Source organism: Phyllobates terribilis, unplaced genomic scaffold (assembly GCF_046119375.1).
Source record: "Phyllobates terribilis strain yellow unplaced genomic scaffold, ASM4611937v1 Scaffold_160__1_contigs__length_4322635, whole genome shotgun sequence".
NCBI lineage: Eukaryota > Metazoa > Chordata > Amphibia > Anura > Dendrobatidae > Phyllobates > Phyllobates terribilis.
In genome coordinates, this window is record NW_027362920.1 from 4075666 (window position 1) to 4091421 (window position 15756).

The 15756-nt window shown below is 44.2% G+C and overlaps 5 non-coding genes and 1 pseudogene across 5 annotated transcripts; all 6 read right to left on the reverse strand.

The window, feature by feature from the left end:
• Nucleotides 1–3437: 3437 nt before the first annotated feature.
• On the reverse strand, nt 3438–3655 carry LOC141207330 (U2 spliceosomal RNA; annotated as a pseudogene).
• Nucleotides 3656–9725: 6070 nt separating this feature from the next.
• LOC141207839 (U2 spliceosomal RNA) lies at nt 9726–9916 on the reverse strand. The gene has a single exon (XR_012278161.1). It is a non-coding gene; the product is annotated as a U2 spliceosomal RNA (small nuclear RNA).
• A 1112-nt stretch (nt 9917–11028) lies between these two features.
• LOC141207206 (U2 spliceosomal RNA) lies at nt 11029–11219 on the reverse strand. The gene has a single exon (XR_012277627.1). It is a non-coding gene; the product is annotated as a U2 spliceosomal RNA (small nuclear RNA).
• Nucleotides 11220–12335: 1116 nt separating this feature from the next.
• LOC141207841 (U2 spliceosomal RNA) lies at nt 12336–12526 on the reverse strand. The gene has a single exon (XR_012278163.1). It is a non-coding gene; the product is annotated as a U2 spliceosomal RNA (small nuclear RNA).
• Nucleotides 12527–13641: 1115 nt separating this feature from the next.
• On the reverse strand, nt 13642–13832 carry LOC141207842 (U2 spliceosomal RNA). Its single transcript, XR_012278164.1, has one exon. It is a non-coding gene; the product is annotated as a U2 spliceosomal RNA (small nuclear RNA).
• A 1112-nt stretch (nt 13833–14944) lies between these two features.
• On the reverse strand, nt 14945–15135 carry LOC141207843 (U2 spliceosomal RNA). Its single transcript, XR_012278165.1, has one exon. It is a non-coding gene; the product is annotated as a U2 spliceosomal RNA (small nuclear RNA).
• Nucleotides 15136–15756: the final 621 nt, after the last annotated feature.

Here is a 15756-nt window from a genome sequence, read left to right on the forward strand (position 1 = left end):
TCAATTTAGCATCTTTGACTATATCATGTAGCATACCTGAGGTTTTATCGTAGTTCCTGCTTACAGAGCTGGAGCGCCGGTTTTCACCTTTTAAAACACAATTAAAATCCCCTGCTAAGATAAAAGGTTCAGAGTTATTAATAAATAATGGTAAAAGATCAAGCATTTCGGCTCTTTCATTTTTCTCTGGGGATCCATAAAAATTTAAAAACTGCCATCTAATACCATCAATAAAAGCTTTCACTAATAAAATACGACCTGGTAAAATTTCCTGAATAAAATCAATTAAAACGTTCCCTTTAAAAAGTATGGCTACACCCGCTGATCCTGCAGCATTTGATCCGGACCAGACAGATGGCCCACACTTCCACTCATCTTTATATTTTTGATATGACATTTCATGTGGGATATTACATTCTTGCAGAAAAAATACAGATGCAGTAAAACACGTAAAAAAATTAAAAAGAGCAGTTCTTCTCATGTTAGATTTTATGCCTCTCACGTTGAGGGAAATACCTTTGAGTTCAGCCATCATTAGAAAATGTAAAAATTTTACTTAGGTAACTAAGAGCAACGGATTTACCTGTCCGATGAACCTGATCAGACCACTGGGCTTGCGCCTCCCTCCTCATCTGATAGTATCGTCACGAGAGTCTCCGTGGAGGAGGAAAGATTACCACATTTATATAAACCCGACGCTACACTGGCATAGCTCGGAGGGCTGGCTGGCAGAACCCGCTGGGTCTCCATTGGCTGGCCATGCAGTTCCTCATCAGGTGGGTCCCCGAGGGGTTCCGCCGCCCCTGTTTGACCTGTAGAAGGTCGTCCTATAGGAGGAGGTTGCGCACAAGGCAGAGCCTCTGACTCTTCAGAGGCAGCAAGATCCCGTTCCCCACCTGTAGCAGTGGAGACCGAAACCTCTGAGGGTCCAGCGTCCACGTCCCCTTCTGGAGAAGTGTCCATCTGTTCACCTCCTGCTGCCTCCTCCGAACCACCCTTTTTCTTTTTCTTAGGACCCACCTTTATCCACTCAGCGCCCTCAGCCCTAGGAGACCCAGACTGGGCATGGGCTTCTGTGTCGGCCTTTTGCCGGTCCCTTTTGACCTTACCAGTAGTGCCCTTCTGCTCCTTCTCAGCCCTCCTTTTGGACTCCCGCAGGTCCTGCAGCCAGGTTTTGGGATTTGGTATTTTACCTGTCATAGACTCTGGAGACACTTCACTATTTGGTACGCCCTTATTGTCTCCAGAGGCTCCAGGTTGTTGTTCCTCCTCCTGAGGGGTGGTCTGATCTTTTGGTCCTTGGTCGGACGTCTTGGACTTCCCCTTTTGCTCATCTTCCCGAAATCTGTGAGGGCAAGAAAAATAAAAGTGACCTGGAGTCTGGCAAAAACTGCATTTCTTTTCCTTAGGGCATTCTTTTGTCTCATGTTCTTCACTAGCACAATTTCTACATGATACATGACAGTTTTCTTTTGAATGACCATAGCGCCCACAATTTCTGCAATATACTGGCATCCCAGAAAAGAAGAAATCCCCATTTGTTTGCCCAATTTTGAAACGGGCAGGGGGGAGACGTATACCACCTGGTGTATTTGGATCTCTTGTACACTTCACAAGGAATTTCCACTTAGATGTCCATATGTTATATTCGTTTAATATCTTCCCAATACATTTAACACTTTTAAAATAAATTGCTAGAAATGACATTACTTCTGGAGCAGAAACAAAGGGCGAAAATACTTTTACAATAACCAGTCTTACCTCATCCAGGACGTGCTCAACAATTTGTATCCCTTTCAAAACAGGACTATTTTCAACTTTTTTTAACTTTTCTAGTACATCTCTAAAAATACCTTCTCCGGTGAATGTGATGTCATAGTCACCTCTTCTGGGATAATCCTGGATGGAGAGAATTTCATTCCTTTGTACGCCAAGAAGGTTCCTGAGCACGTCCTGGACTACATACCCTAATTTCCTCATATCCGAGCCACCCGCCGTGAAGTGAACTCGGATAGAGTTTTTTAGCCTCGCATAAAGAGGCACGAGGTTAGGGTCAACCTCCATGGAAAAACGCAACAAGGTTGCAAATTGCAGCCGCTTGCAATCTGCGCTCCCAGTGTTCTTGCAGCGAAAAACACCTGGAAGCTGGGGGATCGCAACTCGTTACCCTGGGACTAAGCCCTCTCCCTAATAGCAGCAAGCAGGTTAAGTCCACCAAAGTGGACGATCCTGCCAGGCCAAGGAGAGGGGTACCCGAGTGCCCTTCAACCACAATCTCCTGCAATAAAGCACTTGATCGTAGCCAAAAGGCCGAGAAGCGATAACCAGAATTGGTTTCAAACTACGGAGCCACCCAAGGATCCTGAAAAGTCCATTTGTGGAGATGAGCTCCTGGACTCCCGTTAAGAAGACATGTTGTCAACCTCTAGATCCCTTACATGCCTGCACTTTTCGGCTTGCTGCTGCTGCAATCCACGCGTTTTAGATCTGCATAACTCCACCTCTTTAAACACAGCACCTTCACCCCCTGCTGTTCCCACCCGCCTCAACACCGTTGGAAGGGAGGAGAACCAATTAAGGCGGGGGGTGGGGTGGAACGAGCAGCTGTCTACCCTTAGCAGGAGGGCTCCTGATTACATACCTCTCCTGCTGCTGCTGCTGCTGGCTGTCCAGCAGCAGACTGAAGGTGGCTGCTGCTGTGCACAGGTATATAAAGGCTCAGAGCCTATTATGACACGCGCAGCCAGCGTTCCATTGCCACATTCCATCTACTGCAGGCAGGATACCTGGCTGGCTGAATGTCGCTGAGAAGCTCACAGAGACCGCCATAAGCAACAGTTTAACAGAATGCCACAGACTAATCAACCAAACTTTTTGGGTTGGGTTCTCTTTTATAGTCTGCAGGCATTAAATGAAAGAAGTCAGTGTTCCAGCAGAAGGAGACAACGTTTCAGAAAAGGCATTGTAGCAAACCAAAAAAGAAATTTTAAGCGCAGCAGAGTAACCAGCGCACATACCTGTTAGCTCAGGTGAGTTTAAAAGGCTGCTGTTGATAACAAGGGCATTTGCTAAATAGATGGTGTGTGTGCAACAATATACTGAAAGGTCAATTATATTGTGCAGCTTATCTCACCACCTGTAGTTATTTAGGTGAAAGCTCCAAAATGCTTGCCTAATATGTCTGTTTATCCAAAAGGAAGTAAAAAGGGAGAGCTAGAAAGATAGCATTGCATCACATTACATGGCAATGCAATGCACAGTTGCTGAAGTTGAACCAAAATGAGCTTGTAATCTGGCTTCTGCAACTTTGAACATGAAAAATCCAATGAGGAGAAGAAAAGCAAAGCCAAAGAGTCCATCCCCAAATCCGACAAACAAGCAAAATGAACAAAAAACATTGAATTCAATTCTTTCTGATTTTAGAAACTGCATTAAAGAAGGGGTGCACCGGTCCTGGAGATACTGCAATACCAGGTCAATGCGTGGAGTGGACAGAGCAAGCTCTTTTTCCATCTCCCTGTTCTAAAAATCCATTTAATATATGGTCCCCAGATAGGGGACGTATCAGATATTAAACTGATAAGAACAGATTTTTCCTTTTTTTTATTTCTTCTTTTTTTTTTTTTTCCTCAGATTAAGACCCACATTAATTTATGCATCATAGCGCATATTCACATAACGGGTTCTCAAATCATCATTCGGAAAAACAAAAACAAAATCCCAAAAAACACAACCCTGCAATTAACTGTTACTTACTGTAAGAAGTCCAATGTGAAAAGTTCCAGAGTGCCTCTGCTGCTGTCTCACCATACTTCTTTTTATCCAATAAATAGGCATAAAACAGTCTAGCAAGAAAAATCTTTCTGCATTCCATGGGGGAAAAAACAATCTTTTTAAAAATCACCAAATTCCGAACGTCCCATAAAACCTCTTTATATATGACAAAAATAATCCAGCTTGCCCGCTTCCTTTGCGAGTACTTAAAATCTTGACCTATTAAAATCCTTTCAAAATCGAAACAATGAAAACCAACTAAAGCAACAAACATACGTGACAACAAGGTAAAAACTTTTTTAGCAAAAAAACAGTCCCAAAAAATATGCTGTATTGTTTCCACCTTATTGCAACCTTCCCTAGGACATAGTTCTTGAACCTTTATCCCCCGGTCATTCAAAAAAGCTCTTGTTGGCAAGCATCCATGCAACGCCATCCAGGTTACATCCTTCTGTCTGTTGCTGATTCCACGCATGAAAAAAAGCTTCCACACCTGTCCAGACTGTGCATTATTACAAAACGGCACATCACATAACATCTCCTTCTTCTTAATACCTGAGACAATCAGTTTTTTGTCCGGTCTAACCATGGAGCTTATCCCATTTTGATCATAGAAGGACCTAAGCACCACATAAAAAAACGGTATCACAAACGAAACTGGTTTTCTTAAATCCTTCTCACACCAGCTCCATTTCTGGAAAAGCCGTCCTGCTAAATATTTGCACATGTCCGCAGTCCTGTTATTGCACTGGGATAATTTATAAATGTTCAAAAAATAATGCATTCTTAAAAATAAGTCAATGTTAGGAAAATCACAACCCCCATTTTCCACAGAACACATAACCATTCCTCTTCTTAGTTTCTCCATTTTGGATCCCCAAAAAAACACAAACAGTTTCCTTGTCACTCTCTTTGTCCAAAGCACAGCAGGTGGGAAAATCAAAGCAGTGTACAGCAGAAGCGGGAGAATCACAGACTTGATTACCAGCACTTTCCCTCTCAGCGACAGGTTCCTTAGTTTCCAAAAGTTCAACTTCTGATCCATTTTGTCTTCTAGAATCTTCAGGCTGCTTTTCCCTTTCAGTTCCTTCTCAAAGATGACACCAAGAACCTCAATTTCCTCCCTACTCTCCACTCCTGCCACGTTAACCTCAACCTGCCTCCCAAAGTTACAAAGCTGGCACTTTCCCCAATTCACTGCCATACCAGCCACACAACAAAAAATCCTTACGTGCAAATTCACTCTATTGAGATCCGCCTGTGAACCACAAGTAAAAACAATATCATCCATATAACTTAAAGACTTGACTGGACCCCCGGATCCCCCAGGAATAAAAACACCAGCCACACACTTGTCAACTTGCACACTTTTTAAAAGGGCCTCCACCACACAGATAAAAAGAATTGGTGACAGGGGACAACCCTGCCTAACTCCCGATAAAATATTAAAACTGGAACTCACATGCCCATTAACTAAAATCTGGCTACTGACCCCACAATAAAAACTCTTAATGACCATCAATAATTTATCCGGAACACCAAGGTGACTTAAAGCAGAGAACAAAAATCTATGTGATATTTTATCAAAGGCTTTCTCCAGGTCCACCGACTGTAACAAAAGAGCATTCTTATTCAAATTAGCCTGATAAATTAAGTCTCTTAGAAGCAGCAAATTATCTGAAATTTTCCTACCAGGCACTGCACATGCCTGATACTCCCCCACCATATCACCTATCACATCTGCCAGTCTACCAGCCACAATTTTAGAAATAATTTTGTAATCACTGTTTAACAATGTTATGGGCCTCCAATTTTTAATATCCCTCATGTCCCCTTTCTTATGAATCAGCGTAACAATCCCCCTACGCATAGAAACCGATAAAATCCCATGAGTAAAACCATATTGCACCACCCGGGAAAACTCCACACCTATAATATCCCAAAATCTAACATAAAATTCAGCAGGAAGACCATCACAGCCTGGCGTCTTGCCTTTCGCCAAGCCATCCACTGCCCGTCTAATTTCATCTTTCCCAACCTCCTCACTTAAAAACCCAATTTTCTCCTCAGGAATATTATTAGTTAATACTTTGCAATAATCATTAATTTCCGCATCACTGGCTCTACTATCGTTAGAGAAGAGTGTTTCATAAAAGGAAAGAATACTGCCAATCATCTCATCCCCAGATACCTCCCCTGCAGGAGAAAAAACAGACTTAAAAACCCCTTTAGGTTTAAAACATTTTTTAAAAAAGTATCTCGAACATTGCTCATTTTCCTCCATGTGCTTTATTTTTGCCTTAAACATAATAGTCTTCCCTTTTTCAATAAGTATCTTCTTCAGTTCGTCCTTCAAATCTGCAATCTCTTTATCCACCTCCATCCCCGCTCTCTTAAACTTATGGAGTACTTCCAATTTTGAAATAACAGCAGCATCATGATCCCTTTTGGCTTTCGCTCTCCTAAAACACACCCCTTTAAAATAACATGCAAATTTCTCCTTAGCCCAGTCCCACCACTCTAGCAAATCTTTAAAAAGGTGCTGTTCAGACACACAAGACAAAAACACTTTATTAAAACAAACCTTAACACTCTCCTCTTCCAGAAGGCTTACGTTCAGCTTCCAGAGTCCCTTTCCAAAAGCCAGGGACTCAGCTATACACAGATCTACCACTATCATCTTGTGGTCAGAAAAAGTCGTCATCACGTGGTTGCACTTGGCCACCTTAATCCCTTCAGACATAAAAAAATAGTCAATTCGGGAAACACTACGTCCACTGTCTGATATGTATGTGAACTTATCACTTGGCCCAACCATCAGACCAGCATCCGTGTAGCGTAAATCCTGCACAATCTGATTTAAAATATTAGACGTAACATCAGTCCTACCTTCCGTAGAGCTCTTACGATCTTTTGCGGATCTGACACAATTAAAATCTCCAGCCACTATAGTGAAGTCTCTGCCTGGTAAAAACAACTTTAGAGACTCCAAAAACCCAACTCTTGCTTGTTTATCAGCAGGGGCATAAACATTAAAAACCCGTACCCGCTGACCTAAAAAATCCACTAATAAAAACAAACATCTCCCAGGTATGATTACTTTAAACTCTAAAACCTTTAGACTGGAATTACACAGTAAAATGCCCACCCCTTCATTCCTGTTTTCTGAGCATGGGGACCAAAAAGATTGCCCCTTATTCCACTCACTCTCATGCGGGGCAGATTTAATTACACATTCCTGCAGACAGACAATATCTGCATTCACACTCTCAATGTACTCCAGTATCCCTGCTCTCCTACAAGCAGAACCAATCCCTCGTACATTCAGAGAAGCAACACACAACGCCATCATAACAACAGGAAAAAATCTCCACCATACCCGATCCATCATGAACCAGGAGAAAACCCACTCCTGCCACCCACTTTTCTACGTATATCAGGCGACTCAGAACTCGAGTCCCTGTTAGAATAACCTGGTCTTAGGGAGACTGGATCTTCCTGCCCCCCAGACCAACACCCCTCCACCTTACTTCTTTTAATCACGGAGGCATAACTCTCCTCCTTGCCATCATCTTCCTCCTCATTTTCACTCCAATCACTGTTAACCCTATCACGCTGCTGAGGGGTTATAGTTCCATCCGAATCAGAATCCTCCTCCTCCAAAACCTCCATTTCCTCACCCCCATCTCTTCCCAAAACAGGATTCACTGACTCCGCCATATTAGACAAATCCATCCCATCACCCGGGCCATGCACATCAGCTACTTTGTTTATTACTTACAGCCCCTCCCTCAAACCAACTTTCTTCTGGCTCCGCCCCTTTTCCTCCATCTTGGGCACCGCATGGTCTCTTCCCCTACCACCATCTTGTTTTTGGCTTTCCCCCTCTGAGTCTGAGCCTTCGCCCTCCTCCCCACTTTCCTGCCGAGTCTTCTTCTGCCTCTCTTCAGCGTCCACCTGTGACCTAGGAATCTGAGCCCACAATCTACATTTCCTTGCAAGGTGATCTGCATGTCCACACAAATCACACACCTTATTCATTGGGCAACCACTTGCAACATGCCCAGATTTCCCACAACCTCTACAAACATCACCTTGCACTGGACAATCTTTCTGAACATGTCCAAACTCATGACACTTCCTACAATATTCCATCTGTCCATTATAAAAACAAAATCCCCTTTCTCCTCCGATAGAAAACTGTGCAGGAATGCTCTTGGCACCCCCAATAGCTCTATCATCCGGTCTCAGTTTTACAACATATCTCCTCTTGCCATTTAGATAATTGTATTTGTTCTTCATTCTTCCCAAAAATTTAACCTCACTACAATACCGAGCTAAAAAATTGGAAACAGTCTCATCCGGAACTTTAGGGTTATACATGTGCACAACCACATACTTATATGTCTGCTGGAACAGAGGTTCCAGTGCAATAAACTCTAGGCATTTCAATTCCTTTTCTTCCTTCATTCGTACCAACTCCATGTAGACTCTCTGGCAAATACTCAAAGAAACAAAAGTGATATCATAAATTCCTTGTTTCTGAAAATCCTGCAGTGCCAATACATCCGTTACCTTCAAGCCATTAATGTTCTTCAAGACATCAACGCAAACTTGGTCCAAACCGATTTCTCCTTCATGACCTGCAGCCACCTTCAGACGGACCGAGTCCTCTAATCCACGTGTTTTCTCCACCATTTTTACAGCAGATAAACACAATCGCCGCTCAATCGCACACTAGGGCCCCACAAGGGGGAACCCCAGTCACAACTGCCCTCCAAACAACACCAGCAGCAGAAAACCACCACTGATCTTGCCAAAAGGCCGAGAAGCGATAACCAGAATTGGTTTCAAACTACGGAGCCACCCAAGGATCCTGAAAAGTCCATTTGTGGAGATGAGCTCCTGGACTCCCGTTAAGAAGACATGTTGTCAACCTCTAGATCCCTTACATGCCTGCACTTTTCGGCTTGCTGCTGCTGCAATCCACGCGTTTTAGATCTGCATAACTCCACCTCTTTAAACACAGCACCTTCACCCCCTGCTGTTCCCACCCGCCTCAACACCGTTGGAAGGGAGGAGAACCAATTAAGGCGGGGGGTGGGGTGGAACGAGCAGCTGTCTACCCTTAGCAGGAGGGCTCCTGATTACATACCTCTCCTGCTGCTGCTGCTGCTGGCTGTCCAGCAGCAGACTGAAGGTGGCTGCTGCTGTGCACAGGTATATAAAGGCTCAGAGCCTATTATGACACGCGCAGCCAGCGTTCCATTGCTACATTCCATCTACTGCAGGCAGGATACCTGGCTGGCTGAATGTCGCTGAGAAGCTCACAGAGACCGCCATAAGCAACAGTTTAACAGAATGCCACAGACTAATCAACCAAACTTTTTGGGTTGGGTTCTCTTTTATAGTCTGCAGGCATTAAATGAAAGAAGTCAGTGTTCCAGCAGAAGGAGACAACGTTTCAGAAAAGGCATTGTAGCAAACCAAAAAAGAAATTTTAAGCGCAGCAGAGTAACCAGCGCACATACCTGTTAGCTCAGGTGAGTTTAAAAGGCTGCTGTTGATAACAAGGGCATTTGCTAAATAGATGGTGTGTGTGCAACAATATACTGAAAGGTCAATTATATTGTGCAGCTTATCTCACCACCTGTAGTTATTTAGGTGAAAGCTCCAAAATGCTTGCCTAATATGTCTGTTTATCCAAAAGGAAGTAAAAAGGGAGAGCTAGAAAGATAGCATTGCATCACATTACATGGCAATGCAATGCACAGTTGCTGAAGTTGAACCAAAATGAGCTTGTAATCTGGCTTCTGCAACTTTGAACATGAAAAATCCAATGAGGAGAAGAAAAGCAAAGCCAAAGAGTCCATCCCCAAATCCGACAAACAAGCAAAATGAACAAAAAACATTGAATTCAATTCTTTCTGATTTTAGAAACTGCATTAAAGAAGGGGTGCACCGGTCCTGGAGATACTGCAATACCAGGTCAATGCGTGGAGTGGACAGAGCAAGCTCTTTTTCCATCTCCCTGTTCTAAAAATCCATTTAATATATGGTCCCCAGATAGGGGACGTATCAGATATTAAACTGATAAGAACAGATACTACACTTGATCTTAGCCAAAAGGCCGAGAAGCGATAACCAGAATTGGTTTCAAACTACGGAGCCACCCAAGGATCCTGAAAAGTCCATTTGTGGAGATGAGCTCCTGGACTCCCGTTAAGAAGACATGTTGTCAACCTCCAGATCCCTTACATGCCTGCACTTTTCGGCTTGCTGCTGCTGCAATCCTCGCGTTTTAGATCTGCATAACTCCACCTCTTTAAACACAGCACCTTCACCCCCTGCTGTTCCCACCCGCCTCAACACCGTTGGAAGGGAGGAGAACCAATTAAGGCGGGGGGTGGGGTGGAACGAGCAGCTGTCTACCCTTAGCAGGAGGGCTCCTGATTACATACCTCTCCTGCTGCTGCTGCTGGCTGTCCAGCAGCAGACTGAAGGTGGCTGCTGCTGTGCACAGGTATATAAAGGCTCAGAGCCTATTATGACACGCGCAGCCAGCGTTCCATTGCCACATTCCATCTACTGCAGGCAGGATACCTGGCTGGCTGAATGTCGCTGAGAAGCTCACAGAGACCGCTATAAGCAACAGTTTAACAGAATACCACAGACTAATCAACCAAACTTTTTGGGTTGGGTTCTCTTTTATAGTCTGCAGGCATTAAATGAAAGAAGTCAGTGTTCCAGCAGAAGGAGACAACGTTTCAGAAAAGGCATTGTAGCAAACCAAAAAAGAAATTTTAAGCGCAGCAGAGTAACCAGCGCACATACCTGTTAGCTCAGGTGAGTTTAAAAGGCTGCTGTTGATAACAAGGGCATTTGCTAAATAGATGGAGTGTGTGCAACAATATACTGAAAGGTCAATTATATTGTGCAGCTTATCTCACCACCTGTAGTTATTTAGGTGAAAGCTCCAAAATGCTTGCCTAATATGTCTGTTTATCCAAAAGGAAGTAAAAAGGGAGAGCTAGAAAGATAGCATTGCATCACATTACATGGCAATGCAATGCACAGTTGCTGAAGTTGAACCAAAATGAGCTTGTAATCTGGCTTGTGCAACTTTGAACATGAAAAATCCAACGAGGAGAAGAAAAGCAAAGCCAAAGAGTCCATCCCCAAATCCGACAAACAAGCAAAATGAACAAAAAACATTGAATTCAATTCTTTCTGATTTTAGAAACTGCATTAAAGAAGGGGTGCACCGGTCCTGGAGATACTGCAATACCAGGTCAATGCGTGGAGTGGACAGAGCAAGCTCTTTTTCCATCTCCCTGTTCTAAAAATCCATTTAATATATGGTCCCCAGATAGGGGACGTATCAGATATTAAACTGATGAGAACAGATACTACACTTGATCTTAGCCAAAAGGCCGAGAAGCGATAACCAGAATTGGTTTCAAACTACGGAGCCACCCAAGGATCCTGAAAAGTCCATTTGTGGAGATGAGCTCCTGGACTCCCGTTAAGAAGACATGTTGTCAACCTCTAGATCCCTTACATGCCTGCACTTTTCGGCTTGCTGCTGCTGCAATCCACGCGTTTTAGATCTGCATAACTCCACCTCTTTAAACACAGCACCTTCACCCCCTGCTGTTCCCACCCGCCTCAACACCGTTGGAAGGGAGGAGAACCAATTAAGGCGGGGGGTGGGGTGGAACGAGCAGCTGTCTACCCTTAGCAGGAGGGCTCCTGATTACATACCTCTCCTGCTGCTGCTGCTGCTGGCTGTCCAGCAGCAGACTGAAGGTGGCTGCTGCTGTGCACAGGTATATAAAGGCTCAGAGCCTATTATGACACGCGCAGCCAGCGTTCCATTGCCACATTCCATCTACTCGCAGGCAGGATACCTGGCTGGCTGAATGTCGCTGAGAAGCTCACAGAGACCGCCATAAGCAACAGTTTAACAGAATGCCACAGACTAATCAACCAAACTTTTTGGGTTGGGTTCTCTTTTATAGTCTGCAGGCATTAAATGAAAGAAGTCAGTGTTCCAGCAGAAGGAGACAACGTTTCAGAAAAGGCATTGTAGCAAACCAAAAAAGAAATTTTAAGCGCAGCAGAGTAACCAGCGCACATACCTGTTAGCTCAGGTGAGTTTAAAAGGCTGCTGTTGATAACAAGGGCATTTGCTAAATAGATGGTGTGTGTGCAACAATATACTGAAAGGTCAATTATATTGTGCAGCTTATCTCACCACCTGTAGTTATTTAGGTGAAAGCTCCAAAATGCTTGCCTAATATGTCTGTTTATCCAAAAGGAAGTAAAAAGGGAGAGCTAGAAAGATAGCATTGCATCACATTACATGGCAATGCAATGCACAGTTGCTGAAGTTGAACCAAAATGAGCTTGTAATCTGGCTTCTGCAACTTTGAACATGAAAAATCCAATGAGGAGAAGAAAAGCAAAGCCAAAGAGTCCATCCCCAAATCCGACAAACAAGCAAAATGAACAAAAAACATTGAATTCAATTCTTTCTGATTTTAGAAACTGCATTAAAGAAGGGGTGCACCGGTCCTGGAGATACTGCAATACCAGGTCAATGCGTGGAGTGGACAGAGCAAGCTCTTTTTCCATCTCCCTGTTCTAAAAATCCATTTAATATATGGTCCCCAGATAGGGGACGTATCAGATATTAAACTGATAAGAACAGATACTACACTTGATCTTAGCCAAAAGGCCGAGAAGCGATAACCAGAATTGGTTTCAAACTACGGAGCCACCCAAGGATCCTGAAAAGTCCATTTGTGGAGATGAGCTCCTGGACTCCCGTTAAGAAGACATGTTGTCAACCTCTAGATCCCTTACATGCCTGCACTTTTCGGCTTGCTGCTGCTGCAATCCACGCGTTTTAGATCTGCATAACTCCACCTCTTTAAACACAGCACCTTCACCCCCTGCTGTTCCCACCCGCCTCAACACCGTTGGAAGGGAGGAGAACCAATTAAGGCGGGGGGTGGGGTGGAACGAGCAGCTGTCTACCCTTAGCAGGAGGGCTCCTGATTACATACCTCTCCTGCTGCTGCTGCTGCTGGCTGTCCAGCAGCAGACTGAAGGTGGCTGCTGCTGTGCACAGGTATATAAAGGCTCAGAGCCTATTATGACACGCGCAGCCAGCGTTCCATTGCCACATTCCATCTACTGCAGGCAGGATACCTGGCTGGCTGAATGTCGCTGAGAAGCTCACAGAGACCGCCATAAGCAACAGTTTAACAGAATGCCACAGACTAATCAACCAAACTTTTTGGGTTGGGTTCTCTTTTATAGTCTGCAGGCATTAAATGAAAGAAGTCAGTGTTCCAGCAGAAGGAGACAACGTTTCAGAAAAGGCATTGTAGCAAACCAAAAAAGAAATTTTAAGCGCAGCAGAGTAACCAGCGCACATACCTGTTAGCTCAGGTGAGTTTAAAAGGCTGCTGTTGATAACAAGGGCATTTGCTAAATAGATGGTGTGTGTGCAACAATATACTGAAAGGTCAATTATATTGTGCAGCTTATCTCACCACCTGTAGTTATTTAGGTGAAAGCTCCAAAATGCTTGCCTAATATGTCTGTTTATCCAAAAGGAAGTAAAAAGGGAGAGCTAGAAAGATAGCATTGCATCACATTACATGGCAATGCAATGCACAGTTGCTGAAGTTGAACCAAAATGAGCTTGTAATCTGGCTTCTGCAACTTTGAACATGAAAAATCCAATGAGGAGAAGAAAAGCAAAGCCAAAGAGTCCATCCCCAAATCCGACAAACAAGCAAAATGAACAAAAAACATTGAATTCAATTCTTTCTGATTTTAGAAACTGCATTAAAGAAGGGGTGCACCGGTCCTGGAGATACTGCAATACCAGGTCAATGCGTGGAGTGGACAGAGCAAGCTCTTTTTCCATCTCCCTGTTCTAAAAATCCATTTAATATATGGTCCCCAGATAGGGGACGTATCAGATATTAAACTGATAAGAACAGATACTACACTTGATCTTAGCCAAAAGGCCGAGAAGCGATAACCAGAATTGGTTTCAAACTACGGAGCCACCCAAGGATCCTGAAAAGTCCATTTGTGGAGATGAGCTCCTGGACTCCCGTTAAGAAGACATGTTGTCAACCTCTAGATCCCTTACATGCCTGCACTTTTCGGCTTGCTGCTGCTGCAATCCACGCGTTTTAGATCTGCATAACTCCACCTCTTTAAACACAGCACCTTCACCCCCTGCTGTTCCCACCCGCCTCAACACCGTTGGAAGGGAGGAGAACCAATTAAGGCGGGGGGTGGGGTGGAACGAGCAGCTGTCTACCCTTAGCAGGAGGGCTCCTGATTACATACCTCTCCTGCTGCTGCTGCTGCTGGCTGTCCAGCAGCAGACTGAAGGTGGCTGCTGCTGTGCACAGGTATATAAAGGCTCAGAGCCTATTATGACACGCGCAGCCAGCGTTCCATTGCCACATTCCATCTACTGCAGGCAGGATACCTGGCTGGCTGAATGTCGCTGAGAAGCTCACAGAGACCGCCATAAGCAACAGTTTAACAGAATGCCACAGACTAATCAACCAAACTTTTTGGGTTGGGTTCTCTTTTATAGTCTGCAGGCATTAAATGAAAGAAGTCAGTGTTCCAGCAGAAGGAGACAACGTTTCAGAAAAGGCATTGTAGCAAACCAAAAAAGAAATTTTAAGCGCAGCAGAGTAACCAGCGCACATACCTGTTAGCTCAGGTGAGTTTAAAAGGCTGCTGTTGATAACAAGGGCATTTGCTAAATAGATGGTGTGTGCAACAATATACTGAAAGGTCAATTATATTGTGCAGCTTATCTCACCACCTGTAGTTATTTAGGTGAAAGCTCCAAAATGCTTGCCTAATATGTCTGTTTATCCAAAAGGAAGTAAAAAGGGAGAGCTAGAAAGATAGCATTGCATCACATTACATGGCAATGCAATGCACAGTTGCTGAAGTTGAACCAAATGAGCTTGTAATCTGGCTTCTGCAACTTTGAACATGAAAAATCCAATGAGGAGAAGAAAAGCAAAGCCAAAGAGTCCATCCCCAAATCCGACAAACAAGCAAAATGAACAAAAAACATTGAATTCAATTCTTTCTGATTTTAGAAACTGCATTAAAGAAGGGGTGCACCGGTCCTGGAGATACTGCAATACCAGGTCAATGCGTGGAGTGGACAGAGCAAGCTCTTTTTCCATCTCCCTGTTCTAAAAATCCATTTAATATATGGTCCCCAGATAGGGGACGTATCAGATATTAAACTGATAAGAACAGATACTACACTTGATCTTAGCCAAAAGGCCGAGAAGCGATAACCAGAATTGGTTTCAAACTACGGAGCCACCCAAGGATCCTGAAAAGTCCATTTGTGGAGATGAGCTCCTGGACTCCCGTTAAGAAGACATGTTGTCAACCTCTAGATCCCTTACATGCCTGCACTTTTCGGCTTGCTGCTGCTGCAATCCACGCGTTTTAGATCTGCATAACTCCACCTCTTTAAACACAGCACCTTCACCCCCTGCTGTTCCCACCCGCCTCAACACCGTTGGAAGGGAGGAGAACCAATTAAGGCGGGGGGTGGGGTGGAACGAGCAGCTGTCTACCCTTAGCAGGAGGGCTCCTGATTACATACCTCTCCTGCTGCTGCTGCTGCTGGCTGTCCAGCAGCAGACTGAAGGTGGCTGCTGCTGTGCACAGGTATATAAAGGCTCAAAGCCTATTATGACACGCGCAGCCAGCGTTCCATTGCCACATTCCATCTACTGCAGGCAGGATACCTGGCTGGCTGAATGTCGCTGAGAAGCTCACAGAGACCGCCATAAGCAACAGTTTAACAGAATGCCACAGACTAATCAACCAAACTTTTTGGGTTGGGTTCTCTTTTATAGTCTGCAGGCATTAAATGAAAGAAGTCAGTGTTCCAGCAGAAGGAGA